At 40.4% G+C, this 22,633-nt stretch overlaps 1 protein-coding gene across 1 annotated transcript in view; it reads right to left on the bottom strand.

The window, feature by feature from the left end:
- Nucleotides 1-22,633, bottom strand: part of IL1RAPL2 (interleukin 1 receptor accessory protein like 2) — a gene marked incomplete at both ends in the record, with an annotated part of 1,088,726 nt that overhangs the window by 504,720 nt on the left and 561,373 nt on the right. The window lies entirely within an intron of this gene.

Here is a 22,633-nt window from a genome sequence, read left to right as displayed (position 1 = left end):
TGGAGCAAAGACAGTCTTTGCAACAAATGGTACTGGAACAACTGCACATCCACATGCAAAAAAAAATGAATCTAGACACAGATCCTTATGCCCATCACTAAAAGTAACTCAGCATGGGTCACAGACCTAAACATAAAATGCAAAACTATAAAACTCCTAGAAGACAACATAGAAGAAAACCTAGATGACATTGGATATGGCAATAATTTTTTTAAATTACAACACCAAAGGCATGATCCATGAAAGAAATAATTGATAAGCTGAACTTCATTAAAATGAAAAACTTCTGCTCTACCAAAAACAGTATCAAAAGAATTAGAAAACAAGCCATAGACTGGGAGAAAATATTTGCCAAAGACACATCTAATAAAGTTATCCCAAATACACAAAGAATTCTTAAAACTTAACAATAAGAAAATAACCCGACATAAAAATGAGCCAAAGACCTTAACAGACACCTCACCAAAGGAGGTACACAGATGGCAAATAAGCATTTGGAAAGATGTACATCATATGTCATCAGGGAAATGCAAATTAAAGCAATGAGATACTATTGCACACCTACCAGAATGGCCAAAATCCAGAACAAGTGACATCACCAAATGCTGGTGAGGATGCAGATCAACAGGAACACTCATTCATTAATGGTAGGAATGCAAAATGGTACAGCCACTTTGCAAGATAGTTTGACAGTTTCTTACAAAACGAAACATACTCTTACCATGTGATTTAGTATTCATGTTCTTTGGTATCCATCCAAAGGAGTAAAGAAATTATGTCCACACAAAAACCTGCACATAGACATTTATAGCAGTTTTGTTCATAATTACCAAAACTTAGAAGCAACCAAGATGTCTTTCAGTTAGGTGAATGGATAAACTGTGGTACATCTAAGACAATGGCATATTATTTAGTGCTAAAAAGAAATGAGCTATCAGGCCAGGAAAGATATGGAGGAACCTTAAATACATGTTACTAAGAAAGAAAAAAAAAGGCACTCTATAAAGGCTACATACTGCAGGATTCCAACTATGTGACCTTGTAGAAAAGGCAAATCTATGGAGACAATAAAAGATCAGTGGTTGCCAAGATTTGGGGGGAGGTATGAATAGGTAGGGTACTGAGGATTTTTAGGGTAGTGAAAATACTCGTTATGATACTATAACTGTAGATACATGTCACTATACATTTGTCCAATCCCATAGAATGTACAATGCCAAGAGTGAACCACAATGAAAACTATGGACTTCGGGTGATAATGATGTGCCAATGTAGGTTAATCAATTGTAACAAATGTTCCGCTCTGATGAGAGATGTTGATAATGGTGTATGCATGTATGTGGGCAGGAGGTATATGGGAAATCTCTGTATCTTCCTCTCAATTTTATCATGAACCTAAAACTTCTCTGAAAAATAAAGTCTTTTTTCAAGAAAAGACCAAGAGGGCCAAAGCTCTGACCAATTTCTTAATATTATCATTTTATGAAGAGCCACAACCTTTTAGATGAATTCAAATGACATTTTTGAGAAACTTCTATGTGCCATGCTGATTGGGTATATTAAAAAAAGCAGATGTAAACTTAACACAATAACAAAAAATATCTGTGCTATAATAAGTTGAGGGAATACAAGATCTTTTGAAAATGTCACTTTTCTACTTTTCAGTCTATAAGCAAATAACCTTATTTATAGTTGTGAAGAGTTCAGGGATTTTTGTGTTTTTTGTTTGTTTTTTAATAAACAATGTTATCTTTCATGGGTGATATCTCTAGTCTATCATAATGTCAATATAATAGGTTTGAATTTATGTACATTCGTTCCATTAGGCAGAAACACAGTTAATAAACAAACAAGGATTAATTGGAGGTGTGAACAGGGAATACTTTATTAACTTCTCCCCTGCTGAAATGAACACTCAGCCTTTGGAATGACATTGATAATCTCCAACCCAGGACTATTCAAACATAATTTCCTAATGGTTCTTGATGCAGTCCAAGAAAAGGTCAACCCAGGGACTTGAACTGAACTGGACTTGAGAATTCTCACTGCTTGGGAATGTGGCCACTACGGTCAGAGAGGCTTCGTTTCAAATCCCTACTCTATCATGCCCTAACCATGGATCTTTAGACAGGTCACTGAGCTTCATTTTTGTATATGTAAAATGTGAATAATAAAAGTTATCCTAATAGAGTTGTTTTGTTACACAAGTGTTAAAAAACATGTAGGGTCTGAGATTTTTACCATACTTCTAATTTTCATGGGTGTTGGTAGAAGACAAGAGACTCTTGGGTCAGAAACAATGGACAGTTAATTATTCACAGCAATAGAAATAGCCAGAATATCAGCATTTGTTTTGCTTCCCCAAACCCAGTTCCCACAAGGCAATACAAAGAGGGCCAGATGACACCAGCACAAGCAGTAGGCTGCATTACAGGACAGGAATCCCAAGCTTAGGAGGCACAACTCTTTAATAATGGGACACAGGCATGCCTGCCTTTTGCTCCAGAGGGAGATACTATCTATATTTTCCAAGGCTGCAAGCAAAACTGTCATTTGCTTTGATGGGAGGCGCAATTTCTACCTTTTACGACTGTTCTCTATACATACATCCCTGAAAAGATAATCTGGGACAAGGGACAGTGCCTCTGTGCATAAGCCATGCAGAAATGCAAGAGATCCATAGGGAATTGTCTCTCAACAATGAGTTAATTTAAAGCTCTTAGCACAGTACCTGACATGTGGTAAGTGCTCCATAGAAAGTAACCCCCTCTTACATCATCACCACTGTATAATTAATACATTATCCACTGACTCCCAAACCAAACTGTAAAGTAAATCTAGATGTTTTGTTTTGTTGTTTAAAGAAAGAGTAGCCAATGGACCAGGTTACAATAGAAATTATATATATTCTAAAAACTACTGGCTCAAGATAAAATTTGTTATCAAAATATCATTCACCCTGAATTCAAAAAAACCTATAATTTATCTGGGGGTGGAGTAGTTAAGTCAGATACCTACTCAAGAAAAATATTGCCTGTGTGTGTGTGCGTGTGCGTGTGCGTGTGTGTGTGTGTGTGTAAAATAACCCACTCATAGATAACTGAGAATTTTGGATCTTTCCTGTGGCAAGTTCGTCACCATTCTCAAGGAAAGCAATTGCAATCTGCCACCTAGGGGTGTGGGTAACTAGTTAAAAATCTGTTGCCAGTGGCTGACCAACATGTGGGTAAAGGTAAGGGAATAATCAAGGGAAATTCAAAAGATTCCCCGCCACTATCATAACCCACAACATGTTACGAGTGACCCCTGATTTATTGTTTGGTTGAAGACAATTTTTCACTGACTATAACTACAGTTGAACAGTGAGGAGGTTAGGGGTGCCAATGCTCTGTGCAATCATAAATCCACATATAACTTATAGTTGGCCCTCCATATAAATGGTTCCTCCATCTGTGGTTCTGCATCCATGATTCAACCAACTGTGGATTGTGTAATACTGTAGTATTTACTATTGAGAAAAACTGGCACCTATGTGGACCCATGCAGTTCAAACCCATGTTGTTCAAAGGTCAACTGTATTTCTTACTTCTTCACTGCTTCCTATTTAGATTACACTAATATTTTTGTATCTGTCAAAAAGTAGTTTTATAATTATTCTTATAATATTCACAAAAGTTTTGCTTTATCGTCCAAGTTATATTGCAAATACTTCAAAAGCACCGAGCTTCCTTTATATGTGGTTATCTTGCTCCTCATACAGTAGCCAGAATATTCTCTCTATCTTTGTGTTGACAATTATATAAGTTAGTTGTCTTAGCAACTAAGCTGTCATATCCTATGCCTCCATGATCTATTCTCTGATCCCTGCCTACCCACCATAACTGTCACTGTCAGAGGTCTTAAAAGACTGGTAAACATTCAAAATTTCTGCATGCTGCTATAACTTCACTCTATGACCCACTAACATTTGGTTTCTTCCCCATAATTCTTTTGAATTTCTATAATTAGACTCAAGGACATCTTACTAGCCAAATCTAATGACCTCTTGTGTACCCTCAGCCTATCTTACCTCCATGCATAGTTTGAAACTTGTAACTCTCCTTCAACTTTCTAAATCTCTTGTTACTTCTAAGATATCTCTCACTTAGGATTGTCTACTTCTCTGACCACTCCTTATAACTCTACTGCTGGCTTTTCTTTCCTGAGCTATCTCCAGAATGTTAGCCATCTTCCCCTAGGCCTCAGGTTTCCTGCCTCTGTTTTGTTTGCTTGCTTATTTGTGTTTTTCTTCTCTCCCTCCAAACTTCATCTCCAGAAATTTTGTTCAAGCACTAGATTCCAACCACAAACTAAGTGCTGAAGACATCCAAATGTATAACATTTTTCTCTAGCTCTATCCTCTCTCTTAAGATCCAGCCTAGTACATCCATCTAACTATGATTCCATATTACTGTCATGAAAGCATTTATCAGTCCCAAACTGAACTTAGTACCTCTTCCCTACAGTCTGTTATTCCTCCTGTATTATCTATCATGATTAGAGGCATCACTACCTAGTTGCTCAAGTCAGATGCCTCAAAGTCATCTCCACTCCACCTCTCCATACTTATCTCCCTTATACAATTGGCTAACAAGTTTCGCTAATTCTATTTCAAAATTCTCTCCTTATCTGATATTTCACCTAGGTCCTGCCACAGTTCAAGCCCTAATAGTGTCTTGTCTGTACTACTAAAGTAGGATCTTAACAGGTTTCCCTGTCTTCATTTTCTCCCTCCTCCAATCCTTTGGCCAAAAGAAATTATTTATCTTTTATTTCCTAAAAGTGTTTATAAGCAGAAGTGGAAGGATGGTAGCATACAGAGGCAAGTGATCACAAGCTGAAGTTCACATTTAAAGTGTTATAGAAGGAATAAAAAAGGTAGGGCAAAAGATGTTCTGAGGCTAGAAGAAGGGACGGCAAAGAAGTAAACAGGTAAGCTATAAAACTGTCGATAAGAGTGGACAGTGGCAGAAAGGAAGAGGTCAAGGGAGGAAAGCTAGGGATCTGTCCTAGGCACTCTGTTTTTCTTGTTCTATATCCTCTCCCTGGGTTATTTTAACCACTGCTTCAAATCCAGCTTCCACCTCTCAATACATCTCCAGCCCTGATGTCTCTCCTAAGGTCTAGACTCACACATCTAACTGCCTATAGGGTATCTCAACTGGCATGTGCCACAGTCTCCGTATGTCTAAAGGTTGAACCCACCACAGTTTCTCCTTCATTCTCCATATAAGTATACAGCATCACTATCAACGTAGTTCCCTATAGTAGAAACCTGGGAATTACCCTACTCATTCTCTCATCCCTGCCCCTCTCTGGCATTCCCATGAATTCTACCTAGCAAAAAGCTCTGTTCATGTACCACTCCATCCCAAATTCCACTGCCCTTAGTTTACGTTTTGAATTACTGTGGCATCCCCCTAATGGGTCTCCCTGACTCCAGTATCTCCCCTTTCCTCACCATTCCAATTTCTACATTATGTGTTTTTTTTGATCTAAAAATTTATTTTCAAAAAATTGGATAGCATTGATAATACAGAAGTAAAAAATTAAAACTAGGTGATCTTTGCTTTCCTGAAGGTGTAGGGTTTTGAATGCTCTTTCTGCAGAAGTCCCTCGAGAACAAGGGAAAACATGAACCCTTCCCACTAAGGTCTGATAATTAAAATACAAAAATTGAAATGGAAAGAAGACACATGATAACATGTTTAAAGAGAGCTAAAACAGTGGGATTTATACCTCTGGTACTTAACCACCTTCTTATGTAATACTTTAATGCCTGATTTATCATTTTTTTCCTCTGTCACTATCTGATATAAACCCTTAAAGAATAAATGTTGTCTTTTTCAAACTAGTTCATAGAACAGAATATAATGTTCATATAACAAATAATGAATGTCTGATTTTTCAGATGGAAAAATAAATTAAAACCCACAAGTGTCTCTGCATGGCTAGTCCCTTGGGTACATAAATAAGGGGTGAGAAGAAAATAGAGACAGCTAGCCTGAGATGAGACCTAACATCAAGCCAAGTAATTTGTCACATGAAGCCATCAAATTTTTTTTAAGCTTGAGAGTAATGTGATCATAGGAAAGGTTAGGAGGATATTAGGAATTAGAAAGAGATTAAAGTCAGGGAGATAATTTATAAAGCAACAGGGGCATTCCCTAAATGGGAATGGATGTCAAAAAAAGTTCCTTAGGTATTAGCAATAAGACTTGGTGACTGATTTGATTGTTATTAAAGGGAGGTAGTCTTGGTGATTTTGAGATTTCTATACTGAACAACACAGGGATATAGGAGTAAAATCATTTCTTGGGGAAAAGGTTGACTTATGAACATTTGAATTTGGGATATCTATGGGACACACAGGAAATATGAGTCTAGATCAGGAGTTAGCAAACTACAGGCCAAATCCTACCAGTTGTCTGTTTCTATAAATAAAAATTTGCTGGAACATAGCTACTTCTTCAAGTATTGCTTATGATTGCTTTTGTGCTACAAGTAGTTGGGACGAGGTCTTTTGCTTACAAAGTCTCAAATAATTACTATATGGCCCTTTAAAGAAAGTTTCCTGACCAAGTATCAGAATCTGGCTGTGTCTAGAACAGGACCTACAGAACCTTCCTAGCAAGGGGGGCGCCAGAGGCTACTGAGAGATTGGGGCTGTTTCCTGTTCTAGAACATTCCATCTCTAGGAGGGGAGGGCCCCCTGAGTGGTAAAACCATTATGGTGGTGGTGGTGGTGGGAGGGTGTTTGAGACTTTTTGTACTTGATTACAAGGACTTCACATTCTTGGCGCTGAATCTTTTCTGACCACTCCTGTTTCTTCCCACCTTCAAAGACTTTCAACAGTGTAGGGGGTTCTCTTATGTCCTGGGGGTTTCGGGAATCTTCCTCATGCACCCCTCCCACCCCCCACTGTTTCTGGAAGTTGGAACAGTCCCATGTTACTCTGACTTGGTCCCTGGCCCGTCCCCCGACCTGCCCTCAGTCCCGTGCCCGCCCCCCACCCCAGTCCTGTTTGCCGCCCCACCCCCAGAACAGGTCTCAGATCTGCTCACTTCTCTCCAAGAGCCGGTTGCAAATGGACCAGGCCTGGCCACTGACAGTGGGACCGGGACAGAAGGAGCACATGAGGAGGAAGAAGAGGCAGGGGCCACTGCTCCTACTGCAGCCACTTCTGGAGCCACAGGAGGAGGAGGAAGACAGAAGGACGTGGAAGGGTCAGAAGCTGCCGAGGGAGCAGAGGAGCTGCGTGGAGACCTTATGCAGCTTCTTGGAGTTGGGAACCAGAAAATTTACACCTCTAGTGGGCAGAGGGAGGGAGATCTCAGGTCCGTGGACACAGGCATGCTTTTTTTATCTGGGATAGCAAAGTCCAGGTCCACAGCCTCATAGGAACCCCCTCCTGTCCAGCTCCCTGCCTCATTCCCATCCTCACACTCACACCCCTTATTCCCCTTCCCAGACGCACCCACGTCCTCCCCACCAGCAGCGCCGTTCACAGCAGGAGTTCCATCTCAGACGTCTCCCTGCTGGGGGCCCTCTGATTCTAGCTTGTGGTCTGATGTGGGGGGCCAGGGAATGGGCCCTCAACAACCACAAAGAGACAGGAGGGACTCTGATCGCCACCAGCAGGGGAGACCTCCAGTACTTCAAAGTCCAGGGGACAAAACTTGCTTCCACTGTGGGAGGGGAATCTGGCTATAAAACCCTTGAATTCAGAAATGTGAAACAGAATAGAAATGTACCCTGATGGGAAATCAATTTTCAGAGGGAGGGGGAGGGGTGGGGGAGGGCTTGGGAAGAGTGGAAGGAAAGGGTGGGTGGGTGGGTGAATGGGGCAAGGGAGCTGTGAGAGAGGAGGGAAAATGGGGTGGAAAGTAGGGTATGGGGTGGTGGCTGGGGAAGTTGTAGATTGGGGGCTTACGGAGAGAGAGACCTAGAGAGACAGATGTGTTCTGATGACCGTCTTTGTGTTCCAGAGCACTAGTACTCGACACCCCAGAACTACTGCCTCTTCTGTGTGTGCCTCTCCCCAACTCTAGCATCTGGTGGACCTGGGCAGACAGTATATAACACCCTTGTCTCTGCTTCCCCTCCCACCCCTGAAACTAGACTGTAGATGACTGGAGCACGAGTGGACATTTGACCCATCCTGAGCCAAACAGATCCTCACACTAGAGAATCTGAACAGAGAGGCAGATTTCATAGCCAGGGTGGTGTTGGGCAATGAAGCAGTGGGTCACTGGGAGTTGGGGGCAAGGTTGGGGTCATGGACACCGAGGCCACAGCTGAGGCCTGGCCTTGGCTGTGGGGGAACAGAACCGTGTGCTCTACAAAGGCCCAGTGCCCTTTAGGGAATCACAGTCTGAGGCCCCAGGGAGCAGAGAGACAGAGAAGCAGAGAGGAGTTGATCCCATGACCCCAGACGTGCAGAGTGGCAGCCCGACCATTTTTCACTTCCTGCAGTTGTGCTGAGTGAAAATCCACTTTACACAGATCCTTTTTTCTTTAAGCTAACTTCACAGGGTTCTTGGTCTGGGCAACCAGATTATTGCCAAGCCAGAAATTTACACCAGAAGAGCAGTTGCAAACCACAAACCATCAAAGAAAATGTCAGAACTGGCAGGGGAGGTGCATCAGGGAGTGATGGGTAGTGGGGATTCCTGCATCACAAGTCTCCAGCAATGAACTGGACAGGAAGCTCATTCATGTTCTGGGCGAGTTATATCATGAGAAACAATCAAAACAGGCCTGGGGTCAACCCCGGGCTTACAACAGGGCCACCCCTAAAGGAATCCTTCAGGGCTGCATACAGAGGACGCCAGCACCAGCTGCAGACGAGGACTACTATAGTTTTTCAGCCCCATGACAGGAGAATCCTCCCCAGTCCCCAGTGGGCAGAACTGGGGACAGATCTGAACAGGGAACTTGTGTCACTGCCAAGGAGGCTAGTCAGCAACTTGACAGTGCCTGGAGGGTTTGCTGGTCTAGACCACTGACCACAGTATTTTGCCATCCTGAGATTTTCTCTCTCCCATCACCAGGATAACAGTGGGAGAGGAATCTGGCTACAAAGCTCCTTGTGAATTCAGAAATGTAGAATAGAACATACCCCGATGTGAAATCAATTTTCAGAGGGAGAGGGTGAAAGGGGGAGGGGGAGGATGGTCTGCATCTCCCCCTCTGATGACTAAGCTGTGTTGATGGGGGCTAAATGTATGGTTTAGCCCACAGGTGGAAACATGTTGAGGAGTCATACCTGGACCAGACTGAGACACAACTGGAGGAGCCCTGAACATTAACTGGGGACTGTGAACCTAGGTACTGAAGCTTTCATGGCCCTGACCCTAACTCTAACTCTGGGATATTTCTGCAGCAGCTGGATGTGACTCTGAGTTTTCTCCTTTGGGGGCAGATATGCATAATCATTATCAGGATTTGGAGCCAGATCTCTAGCTAGTTATTAAAGGGCCTGCACTTGACAGAAACCTTGGGCTTATTTATATCCCTATAGAGTAGGATTTCACAGCTTCAGCACTCCTGACAGTTGGGGCTAGATTTCCAGAGGCTGTCCTGTGAATTGTAGGATGTTTGGCAGAATCCCTGGCCTCTACCCACTAGATGCCAGTAGCACACCCCACACCCCCAGAAAATCGTGACAACCAAAAATGTCTCCACGTGTTGTCACATGTCCACTGGAGGGCAGAATCGCCCCTAATTGGGAACCATGGAGACAGTGAAATACTTAGGAGTAGTCGAGACAGGGGGAAGAGAGTTGCAAGGGGAGTGTGTTCAGCAGTGCTAAGGACTGCAGGGGGTGGGGCGCTAAGATGGGAGGTGAAAAGTGTTCACTGGGTCTGGCCATGTCTGATCTTTGAGCAGATCAGGGGAGTGGGGGGGCCGAAGATGGCAGAAGCCTAAGTGCAAAGACTGAGGAGTGAGTGAAAGAGAGGAAGTGCTCAGTGAAGGGGGGCTCTTCTTCAGGGACCTTTGACTGTGAAGGGAAGGAGTGAAGTAGGGTACAAGACTGAGAGAGAGAGAGTACTTTTGAATATGGGAGAAACTTGGGCCATAGGGAAGGAGATAGCTGCAGAAATCTTGAAAACACAAGAAATATGGAAAAGAATGAAGTAGATCCTGCATACTGTATTGGAGGCATGTCCACATGTCCACTGCACTGTTCAATGAAAACAAATATGATGGCCAATTGTGTTTTTTTTGTGAAACAAAATCTCTCCCCACATTATTCATTATTCTGTGCGTGTATGTGATATATATATATACACACACACACACACACACACACACACACACACACACACACACACATATATATGGATTTATGTAAGCATAGAAATGTTCTGGAAAAAAACTTTTTTTTCCAGAAAAATGGAGTAGGGTAGGGGCAGTAGGATAGAGGGTTTTTACTTCTTTATATACTTCTTTGTTAGGAAAGTAAAACAATTAAATGTTTACAAATATACAAAAAACAAGAAGAATTAATTTGCTGGCTTGGGTAGATTTAGAAAGGCCACCTCTTCCTTTGGGACAGGACGAGAAGAGAGCAGACACTGATCTCTGACGCGAAGGGATGAGAAACCAAGAGGGCTCCTGCCTGTGTGTCCCTTAGACTAGGGATCTGAGAGTGAGTAAGGAAAGGTCAGGGTGGGGGCTTCTGGACAATGGCACGTTTAGGAATAACTTCCATAAGTGGGGAATGGGGAAGGGGAAAGAAAAAATCATCTGGTTGCACAGAGGGCCCAGTTGGGCCCAAATGAAAGGAAACCAAAGGGCACTGCAACAAGAGCCTAGGAGGGGGCACTGGAAAGGAAGGTGAGTAGTTCCAGAAGGGGCGCCAGACACAAATCTCTATGTTACAGACTGTTTTCATAACTTTTTTTTTTCAGTAAATGATTCGGTTTGTTTGGATTTGGGTTTGATAGGATTAAGGGAAGATACTGACATTTTAATGATTTTGTGTATCACACCCAATATAAAGGTTTTTTTTTTTCCCTCCGTACGTCCAGAGGAAAGGAGTTAATAAAGTTAATTCCACTTCTACCACTAAATATCCTCAACAGATCCAACAGAGGTGATATGACTTGGACTTTGAGCCCTTGTGCTTGCATGCATAGATGAGCAGCTCAAGAGTAAGACAGCTGTAAAAACGATGTTGCTGGAAGAAAGACCCAGCTTCAGTGGGCAAGTGAAGGGAATGGAAATTTCATAGGTGTCAATAGTTTGGTCAAAGTCATTGATTTTATATCTAGAAAAATGGTAGTGAGCCTCTCTGGGCTTGAGATAATGACAAAGTAGTGAAAGGGAATGAATAGCGAAGGTGTTTCTGTTGACCACTCTCTTTCAAATGAGCTGTCCACACACTGGGCAGTCAAACATGGCTACACCTGTCTCTAAAACAATGGAAAGTAAAAATAAGTCATATTTTATTTAGAAACAACAATGCTTTTCAATGTTTGTTTTATGTCATGTGGAATCAAAGTCGAAAGTTTGCCAGAGTGTTTATATAATACAACAAAACTACATAATAAGAAATTTCCCTAAATGCCTTAAAATTTAGAATTTTCTGTGACATTGCACCATGCTATAAAATACTGATGTTCCCAGCATCATTCTTTGCACTGTCATCTCATAATAAGTGCCTTCCTGCTGTTTCTATTGGTAAAATTTAACATATTAGAAAAGAAAAGATTTCATGCGACCAAATTAAAAATCCGTAGACCCTAATGATCTGAGGGCTACAGCCAGTAAGTCAGTAACCCACATGTATGGAAAGACTGCTCTATGCGTGTAGAAACTGTGTGAGGGGGTAGTCCAGGGGTAAGTTTTAGACCCAGTTAAAATGGAAGAGATAGACCAAAGGAAAGAAAGGGAGGGAGGGAGGGAGGAAGGCGAGAGGGACTGCTCTCCTTTACAGGGAGTCAGAGAAAGGTGTTGGGAGGGGGCAGGGTAATGGGGCTGAAAAATAAAAAATGCATATGGCATCTCTATATTGCCTTAATATTGAAGAGTATGATCCAGTCTGGAAATGAGTGTGTGTAGATTCATGTTAATCTGTGTCTTGTTTTACTGAGATCAAGGCCCTGGAGTGGAACTACACATCACCATCCTACTTGGCTTTTCTCCGTTTCATAGCCATAGAGACTGTACCCACTGAACCTTAACCAGCTATCTTGCCAAGGTGGATCATTCTTCAGAGTGGCAAGAGAGTGGGGATGGCTCCATATGAATTCATTCCCATCCCTGAGAAAACTAGTTGGAGTGCATGTTCTGACTGATAATGCTGAGGTCAGCAGCATCTCCTTTGTTATTAAGGGTAGAGTCATAGAAGGGAATTTACTCCCTTTAAATATTCCATTTTCTCCATGGAAACATCACCTGTTAAAAACATGCATTATTATCTGACTGCATGTTAAGGTGCTCATTAGTTCTGTCCTTTATCTTATTTTCTAAGAATTGGTCGATGTGTTAAAGTCTCACATTCCAAAAATATATCTGAAACCTCTATAAAGCAAGGGTTAGTTATTGTTATGTTCATATTTAGAAAAAAAAATGCCTTGATAAATGCAGGTTCCAGCCACACTGACCTCCCTGTTTTCCTCTGGACATAACCCATGTTTTACTGCATCCTTGCTCTTGAACACTGCTTCATCTGCCTGGTAATTCCTCTACTATTGCCACCTGTTTAGATCATCAAGAACCATCTCAAACACCATGATTCTATAAGTCAAAAGCTATTTTTCCTTACTGTCTACTACTACTTTATCTCCATCTTTCTTATAGCACTTTTCACTTCCTCTCATGTGTGATGGAATAAAAGACAGGAAGTTAGCATTGGCAGTTTTCCCCTTCTCCCTGCCCTCCAGAGATAATCCTCTTTTTGGCTGCAGGGGTCTCTCCAAATTCAGCAACTTCTATGGAGATTCTTGGTGCGCCAGATCAGTATCTGAGCTTTCAATGTGCAGAATAGGTGTAGGGAAGAAAGCTGAAAAACTGCAAGGAGTAATGCTAGTTTAATTAAATTATATTAGAATGGGGAACAAGAACTACTTGCAAGGAAAAAAAAAGAAGTGACAGAAGACGAAAAAGGACAAAAAGAGGAAAAACTTGCAGGGGATGCATTCCAGGGTGAGTTTTTTAGTTGGGAATGAGAATGAGGAGTGATGAGAGAGGTTTCTGGGCAGCTGCCTCATGTAATAAATATTGAGCATGAAAGTAATGGGAAAAGATGATTTCAAATGTTGCCGGGTGGGGGATACAGACTGGTTTCCCCTTGATGTTTTTCAAAGGACTACATTAAATACCTAAATATTCAAACTTTTAAAATTATGTTTATTTGCTGGACTGTTTCCTAGGATACAATTCTCTGATGAGCCATATGAGATCCTCTCTTTTACTTAAGTTATACTTGTTTGCTTGTAATTTGTATATATGTCCTAATTCCCCTTTAAATTTGTTAGGAGGCAGGAGCCCTGTCATTTGATTTTGCCTTTTTTGGTAGCTTTTATAGAATAGGTGCTCAGTAAATATTTGTTTAGTGAAAAATAGGTACCTGAAATGATATCAGCTGAAAAATATCACTTTTATTCAAAATAAACAAAATAATATAAAACTGTACTCAGGAAGGAATGCACTTCAATTTTCTACTTCTATGAAATACCTTTAGGGTAAATGGAGGGAAGTAGTTACATGCAATAAGTTCTTGAAAAACATAGCCATGCATTTATACACCTGATTATATTCATTCCAGTACTTTGTCACAGACTGATGTATATGCTTCTCTAATTGATTCATCGTGAATCTTATACCTTGCAGGTTTGGGAGTGAGAGTAAATGGACAAAAGAAAGCCAATTAAGGACATACGTCCAACAAGGTTCCTCCATCCCTTTTCTTTGGTAGCGAACAACTTTTAAGCACTTCTGTATAATGTTTGGAAACTGATAAATGATTGCAAAGGGTTTCACACTTTGTAAGACAAGTAGTCTGGTTTTTTAACTCTGGAAATTTCTGCTTTAACTTGATCCTCACTTTTCGTGAATTTAGGATCTCTATTTCACTGTCTTCTGTTGTCCACCTTTAAACAGTAGATTCCATCCTCATCTCCAGACAATACTGTATACCATGGAACCTGAAAACAGATGGAATCACAGAACTTTCTACAAACAGGAATTAACCATATCTCATTTGTTGTGATATACAGATACAGGTACCTACAAAGAATAGTAAACATAGGTAATAAACAAAAAGACGGTAGAGAAAACTGATTATGTGCATGAGCTAGGTAGACCTGGGTTCAAGTCTTAGCTCCATTATTTACGAGCCGTGTATCACGGGACAAGTTCTTTAACCTCTATGAGTATCAGTTTTATCACCTTCAATAATATGACCTACCTCATAGGGTTACTGAGGATTATCACAGTGTTTGCCATATAATAAGGGCTAAAAATCATAGATAGTAGTAACAATGGTAGTTGTAGTAAAAGTAGAAATAAGAGATAATGTGTTGAGTGCTTACTCTGTGTCAGCATTGGTGCTAAGTGCTTGTCAGCATTCCCTGAGGTAGACACTGTTATCCTTGCTCCTCTCCAGGCCTTCTCTTATCTCAGTTACTAGCACCACGATTCACTCAACTGCTTAAGTTAGAAATACTTGAGTCATACTTTACTCAACTATTTCTCCCATTTCTCACATCCAGTGCATCAGTATGTCCTGGTGCTCATCCTTCAGTGCATATCTAGAACGCATTCACTTCTCCCCATCTCCAAGTTACCACCCCAATCCAAGCTTACCATAATATATCTGTTCAAATAACACAATTCCGTCCAAACTTTGTCTCCTTCTTTGTCTCTCTACAGTCCCTTCCCACCAGGGCAGCCAGAGTGGTCTTTTTAAAGTGGAAATCTGATCATGTTACTCCCCAGTCTAAAACAAACAGACAAAATACAACACTCCCTTTGCCCCTGATTACTAATAAAAATCAATTTTTATCCTAGACCACAATATGCAAAAGGATCTAGCCTCTGCCTGCCTCTCCAGCCTCATCCAGTACCATTTTCCTCCAGCTCACTGCACTCCATCCAGACTGGCCTTCTTTAGCTTCCTTGAATATAAAAAGCCTGTTCCTGTTTCATGACCTTTGCACTTGCTGTTCACTCTGACTGGAACACTGTTCCTATAGATCTTCACAAGGCTGGTTCCTTCCTTTCATGCATGTCTCAGCTGATAAGTCCCTTTCTCTGGGAGGCCCTCTAGACCACTTAACCAAAAATGGCCTCCCAGTTACTCCTGCAACATGACCCTTCTTTTTTTTTTTTTTATTCTCATCATACACATTACCCAATGTAGTTTTGTGAATTTGTTATTTGTATGTTTCCCCCACTCTAGAAGGTAATTTCCAGAATAGGAACTTTAATCTGTTTTGTTTAATGCTACATACGAAACACCTAAAACAAGTGTTCAATGTATCTTAAGCTGAGTAAACAAATTAATCTTCATTTTCCAGGTTAGGAAAGCAAGGCACAGGTCACACAATTATAATATACCATCACTCCCTAGGTTAATGTTAGAGTTAGAATTTAGTAGTTCAGAGTTTGCCAACTGTGAATCCACTGGTTGAATCTGAGTAGGGACTTTTTTGGGAGGAGAGCCCTGAAAATTTTTAAATTTGAGAAATTTCACATAAATATTCAGATTTAAAGTTTTTCTTTAAAAAATCAGAAGCTCTGGCAATACTTTGTCCAATATTCTTAAATGGTAAAAATAATTTATATCTGTCAGGCAGCTACCTGACTTTAACTGGAAAATAGCTCATTCATTCATTATTTATTTATTGAGTGTCTACTATGTGCCACACACTATTCTAGGCCCTTGAGATGTATTAGTGAACAACAACAACAAAAAGGCAAAGATCTCTGTCCTTAAGAACATTACATTCTAGCATGGGGAAATAGACAAATAAAAACAATAAATATAATACATAAGTTATATATATTATATATATAATAAAAGGTGATAATTGCTATGGAAACAGAAAAAATAGAGGAAGGCAAGTATCAGTACAGAAGATGGGGACTGAGTGAAAGAGAACCTTAATATTACAAATAAGGTAGTCAAGGAAGGCCCACTGATAAGATTAGAATAGAAGAAATTATACAATTGAAAGAAATGAGGGAGTTGGTCATGTGAGTATAGAAGAGGAAAACATTCTAGACAGAGGGAAGAGCCAGTGAAAAAACCCTAAGGATGGAGTATACTTGACATGTTTGAGAAACAGCAAGGAGGTCAGAGTGGCTGGAGTAGAGTAAGCCAAAGAGATAAGAATGGGAAAGTAGTAGTTAGAATGGTACCAGGGACTAGATCACCTCCAGGGCCATAGTAAGGACTTGGCTTTTATTCCAAATGAAATGAGAAGCCATCAGGAGGTCTTGAGCAGAACAGAACACAGACGTAGGTGACTTACGTTTTCAAAAGACCACTCTGGGGCTTCCCTGGTGGTGCAGTGGTTGAGAGTCCGCCTGCCGATGCAGGGGACACAGGTTCGTGTCCCGGTCCGGGAGGATCCCACATGCCGCGGAGCGGCTGGACCCATGAGCCATGGCCGCTGAGCCTGCGCGTCCGGAGCCTGTTGCTCCGCAACGGGAGAGGCCACAACAGTGAGAGGCCCGCGTACCGCAAAAAAAAAAATAATAGATTGAAGGGAGACGTGCGAAAGCAGAGAAACTAATTAGGAGTTTATTGTAACAAGAGAGATAAGAGACCTTGGCTTGGGCCAGCAGTGGTATGGAAGGCACGGATTATGCAATCCGCAAAATTCAAGGTGGTTAAGACCCTGTGGAATAACCCCTTGAACAATGGGAGATGGGAGCTGAGAAATAAATTGTTCCCCATTTCTTCTCCTGGATCGTTTGTCACAATACCTTTCCTTCTCCCTGCCTCACTTTCCTTTTCCTTCACTCCTGTTTTTCTGGGATTACACTCCCTAATACATATTAGCTTTTTGCCCCAGGGTTTACTTTCTAGGAACCAATGATAAGATAGGAGGAAGATCAGGAGTTCAGTTTTGGAATATTGGTTTTGACACAAGTGGAGATGCTGAAAAGTCTGTTGGATAAAAAAGACTTCAGAGAGATCTGGGCTGGAAGGTATACATGTTGAAGTTACCAGTGTGCAGATGGTATATAAAACTATAAGACTGTATAAACAGGTTATGGAGGGAGGGAGCATGGGTAGAGATGAAAAAACCTAAGGACCAAGCCCTAAGGGCCCTCTAACATTAAGAGGTCAGGGGGAATATGAGGGGTCAGCAAAGGAACTTCAGAAAGGATAACTGATGAAATAAGAGGAAAACTAGGAGGGTGTGATTCTCTGGAACTCAGGTAAAGGACATATCAAAAAGAAGGGATGATCAACTGTGCTAAATGTGCTGATCATGTAAAAAGTTTCCTTGCAATATGGCATAAAGCAAGTCCCATGACTGTTGACTGAAATACAAGACTTGTTTAATATATGCTACATAGGCACTTTTAAGTCAGGATCATTTAAGAGCCATCAAAATCAGGCAAAATTACAGTATACTTATACTTATTTCTTATTCTTTTTAATTATGAACATTTCAAATATATTCAAAAATAAAAAAATGTAATGAATCGTCATGTACTCATTGTACAGATTCAAAAATTAGCTATTGATACATACTACATTTCTTGTTTTGAATATCTCCAACTCCCCTCAATTCTTCTGATAATGTTGTTTTGCTAGAGCAATAATCACTCAAATGTGATGAATAGCAAAGCAAATGTCATGCCTCAGAACTGTGTAAATGCATTAAAGAACCCTTTAGAATGAGTTTGTAAGGCAGTCAGATTTTGAGAACCTCATTTATTTCAATGATTACTAAAGACCAAAAATAGTTGGGTTATCTTCCTGTTTAAGAAGAGGGTTCCTTATTCCATTTACTTCATTGGAGAGGTAAATAGTCATGATAGTTTTGAACTTATGACTGATTCTCTGCACTTGGCCATCGTCATCCCCAAACACACAGGTTTCTGCAGATATTCAATTATATTTAATCACTCTTTTCAAAATCTGTGAATTCAATTCAGGATTATAGGAATACATCTATCTTCATCCACAGCTTAAGTCACCCCTTGTTCCAAGTTGTTGGGAAAGTGATATGGGGGATTTTGTCAGATAAGATTACTCTCATCATTTTTATTCTACTAAGTGCCTCAACTGAAAAGATTTGAGCGGAAAGGGGAGTAGACAGTAATTCTTGGATTGGCACAGCTCTCAAAATATGACTCACTTCTCCACCATTCCTCTATCACTAACCCACTGACATGCTGAGAAATTCAAGTAATCACTCTTGAAACTGGCCAAAGAAAAACACAAAAATGAGTAACTGGCTACTGAAAGGTCACAAACAGTAAACCTTTCTTGCTGTGACTTAAATGGGTGGAGCATATTACTAAATATTTCATAACTGCATTTTTAACCACACTGAAATCCATAGAGTAACTTTTAATGAGGTCGATAAAGCATAGAAAAATCATTCCATAATTACCTTAAAATAGTATCAAATTTGGGATTTTAGGTGACATAGACATTGCCAAATTCAGAGCCTTTTTCACTATAGATGTCACTCTCTTGCCATTCTGAAAGAGATTTCTATATCTCTGAGTTGACAAAAGACTGTTGCATCCTTTAGAACAGTGATTCCCAAATATTTTTTCTCCTTACCAAGACACACATGAGGGATAATATTCAAAATTTCCCCCACCCCATCAGTCCCAATCGTTCCCTAAGACCTGCTGCACTAATAAAAGAGGTCGCCACCTATGCTTGCATCTAAGTCTCTGCTCAGTGGAATACCACTCTTTTCTCTTCTACTGATCTAGATGTGAGGTGAGAATTACTGACTTAGATGATATCTACAAAAAATACAAGTAAGGTCAATCTAATATATACTTGAAAGAGGGGGCCACCTATAGGAAAGGATTTCAGGGGCATTGGGAAATCCCCCTTGTGTATGAGGTATTACAAGGCTTTGTTTAAAAGCACAATAGGCTGTCAGCTGAGCGGGCCTAGAAGCAACAATTCCCCAGTAGCAAAGAGCACACCTAGCACCCAAATCTTGGTATCTAATATCATTCTTCATTAAAAGGAATCAAGGGTCCTTGGGAAAATGGCTGACTCTAGGACTGGGGGCAGGGAATATATAAGATAAGCCTGGGGCTTCCCTGGTGGCGCAGTTGTTGAGAGTCTGCCTGCCGATGCAGGGGACACGGGTTCGTGCCCCGGTCCGGGAAGATCCCACAAGCCGCGGAGCAGCTGGGCCCGTGAGCCATGGCCGCTGAGCCTGCGCGTCCGGAGCCTGTGCTCCGCAACGGGAGAGACCACAACAGTGAGAGGCCCCTTTACCGCAAAAAAATAAAAAAATAAAAAGATAAGCCTGGAACATCTTAGAGTGCTGAAATATAAGAAAATACTAAACAAACAAACAGACAACAACATAAAACAATGAGGAGATTATGTCAGAGGAACAGATGTACCAACTGAAAGAGCTCCCAGTGGTCAAAGGTGGATAAATTTGACCCAGAAAATACAATTGCATTGGATTATTACCCAATGTATAATATAAATATCCATGAGTCCATTGTGATATAAATAAATGATTGAATAAATAAATAAATGGGAGAAAAAACCAAATATCTCATGCAGAAGAATTCTAAATAATTTTATGTAGATACTTTGGTCTTAATGAAGTGGAGCATAACTACCACTCCTTATGTATGGACTGTGAATAACTACTTTCTTCCAAAGAGGGCAATTTGAAAAGGGAGTGAAGAAAGAACAACTTTATAGTGGAGAAAGACAAATACTATCTTGAGCCAGCTGATCAATATCAACAATGGAAAAGCATACTGATACTCCACATTCTTGTTATGATGTGATGAAAATAGTATTGTATCTCTGTGTTCTTTCTCCCCAAAACACATTACTCCAGTATAAACATGAAAAAAATAAATCTCAATTGAGGGACATTCTACAAAATATCTGAATAGTACTACTCAAACTGTCAAGGTCATCAGAAACAAGGAGAGTCTGAGAAACCACCACGGCCAAAAGGAGCTTAAGGAGACACGAAGATCAAATGCAAGATGGGGTATCCCAGATGGAATCCTGGAACAGAAAAAGGGCATTAAGGAAAATCTGAGGAAGGCTGAATAAAATGTGGACTTTAGTTAATAATGATGTATCACTATTGGTTCATTAGTTGTAACAAGTGTATCACAGTCATGGAAAATGTTAATACTAGGGGAATATGGGTGTAGGGCATACAGGAACTTTCTGTACTATCTTTGCAATAATTCTGTAAATCTAAAACTGTTCTAAAATTTAGAAGTGTATTTAAAAGCAAATTGGGAGTTTTAATTGCAGCACTTTTTATAGGGACAAAAGCACTGGAAACAAAGTATATGCACATCAATAATGAAATGATTGACTAAATTGTGGTATCATAGACTATTAAACAACACCGAATATTATGTACTTAAAAGGATGAGTGAGCTCTCTATCAATTGACTTGTAAATATTTCCACTATGTATTTTTAATAAGGAGAGAAAATGCATGGAAATATGTAACTCTCTTTTTATTTTGTAAAACAGTGAGGAGAAATCCGCATGTAGATATGCTTGTATAATTAAAAGAATAAGGGGAAGGTATGCAAGGATACACACTATATTGTTAGCATTTCTCAGGGTAGGGGAATGGGTGAGAGGAGAGGAAGGAAGAAAGGAGAGATAGCCAGACTGGGGAAATAAGCAGGGCAGGGGAAGTAAGCAGTAATTAGTTCAATAATTCATTATAAGTATAGCACCTGTATATAGTAGGCTGATGCTCTACAAATAAAATTTTAAATTTGTGAAAAGAAAACAAACAGAGCAAATGGAATAGGGGGAGGAAAAGAGATCTATTTTAGATTGGCAGGATTTAGTGAAGGTGGGAATGAAGAGGGTGTAAGCAGGGAGAGAGTAGCAGCACTGTAAAGAACAGAGTGTCAGACAGTGGAACCGAATTACACCCACTTCTCATTTCTGCCAAGAGCTGTCCAAGGAGGTGAAAATACTGATTATTGCTAAGGGTGTGATCAGAATGATTGCTATTTTTGCCAATATCCTGGGGCTTTTGCCCACCGCAAAGAGACTAAACTTGCTCCCCCAACACTTCCTCCCAATATACATACAAAAGTGATTCTTAGAGCATCAAGAAGGTTCTCTATTTATATACCACCTTGTTCTCCTGCCCTTTTGAACAATGAGGCCACACCAGGGGCTTCCAAGTGCTCTTGATGAAGAGGTGACATAGCTTTGGCATCAGACAAAGTCCACAGGAAACAAAAATGGAAGGGTCTGCATTTCCAAGAAGGTAAAATCAAACAGTAGAGTGCAGGTCCCTGGTGAGCAAGATCAGACACTTCTAAAATGGCAGTATTGAAGAGTGGTTTAAAGGTCACCTCAGCTACTTACTTCAACACCTAATGCAGTCTCTATCTGAGATTTGAGATCCTGACACTGGGATGGAGGGGGGAGGAAGGACATACTGTGGAATCACTGGAGATAAAACAGACTGCTTTTCACTGTAAACTTCTTGCAAGTAGGAACTGTGTCTGTGGTATCTTCCCAGAATAGTATATAGGAACACAGGATGACCATGTGCTTATAGGGTCCCATGTTGAATATTTAGATACAGTAGACTCAAATTCACATTGTAAATCCCATGAAGAATTTCACCAGAAGCATTTGAAGCTATTTTCCATCAATAAGAAAGGAAAGACCCTGACCTAAATGATACTTTAGGTCATTTTCATAGCCAGATATGCAAAAACAATTTTTAATACAGATCTTCCTGTACTAACAATTGGGGTTATGTCCCGATAAACCCATAGTAAGCTGAAAATATCTTAAGTCAAAAATGCATTTAATACACCTAACCTACCGAACATCATAGCTTAGCCTAGCCTACCTTAAATGTGGTCAGAACACTTACATTAGCCTGCAGTTGGGCAAAATTATCTAATTCAAAGTCTATTTTACAATGAAGTATGCATATTTCATGTAATTGATTGAATACTGTACTAAAAGTGAGAAATGGAATTGTTGTATGGGGACAGAGTGATTTTAAGTGTATCAGTTGTTTACCTCATGATCACTTGGCTGACTGGGAGCTGCAGCTTACTGCCTGCCACTGCCCAGCATTATGAGATAATATCATACCGCATATTGCTAGCCTGGAAAAAGTTCAAAATCCAAAGTGAGGTTTCTACTGAATGTGTGTCACTTTTGCACCATTGTAAAGTTGCAAAATTCTAAGTCCAACCATAATTAAGTCAGGGACCATCTATATAAGACCCTGGGGCAGGGGTGGAGTTGGGAAATAAATGAATCACAAAATTTTCTGAATTAAATGAGAATACATAGTAAATGGGAATCTTATGAAAATGTGATAAGAACTTGCTATATTGTTCCCATAAATAATTAGAATTGAATTTATTGAAGCTCCACAT

This window comes from Leucopleurus acutus, assembly GCF_964270905.1.
Source record: "Leucopleurus acutus genome assembly, chromosome: X".
NCBI classification, from domain to species: Eukaryota; Metazoa; Chordata; class Mammalia; order Artiodactyla; family Delphinidae; genus Leucopleurus; species Leucopleurus acutus.
The sequence above is the reverse complement of the archived record's forward strand: the minus strand, read 5'-3'. Positions and strand labels throughout refer to the sequence as shown.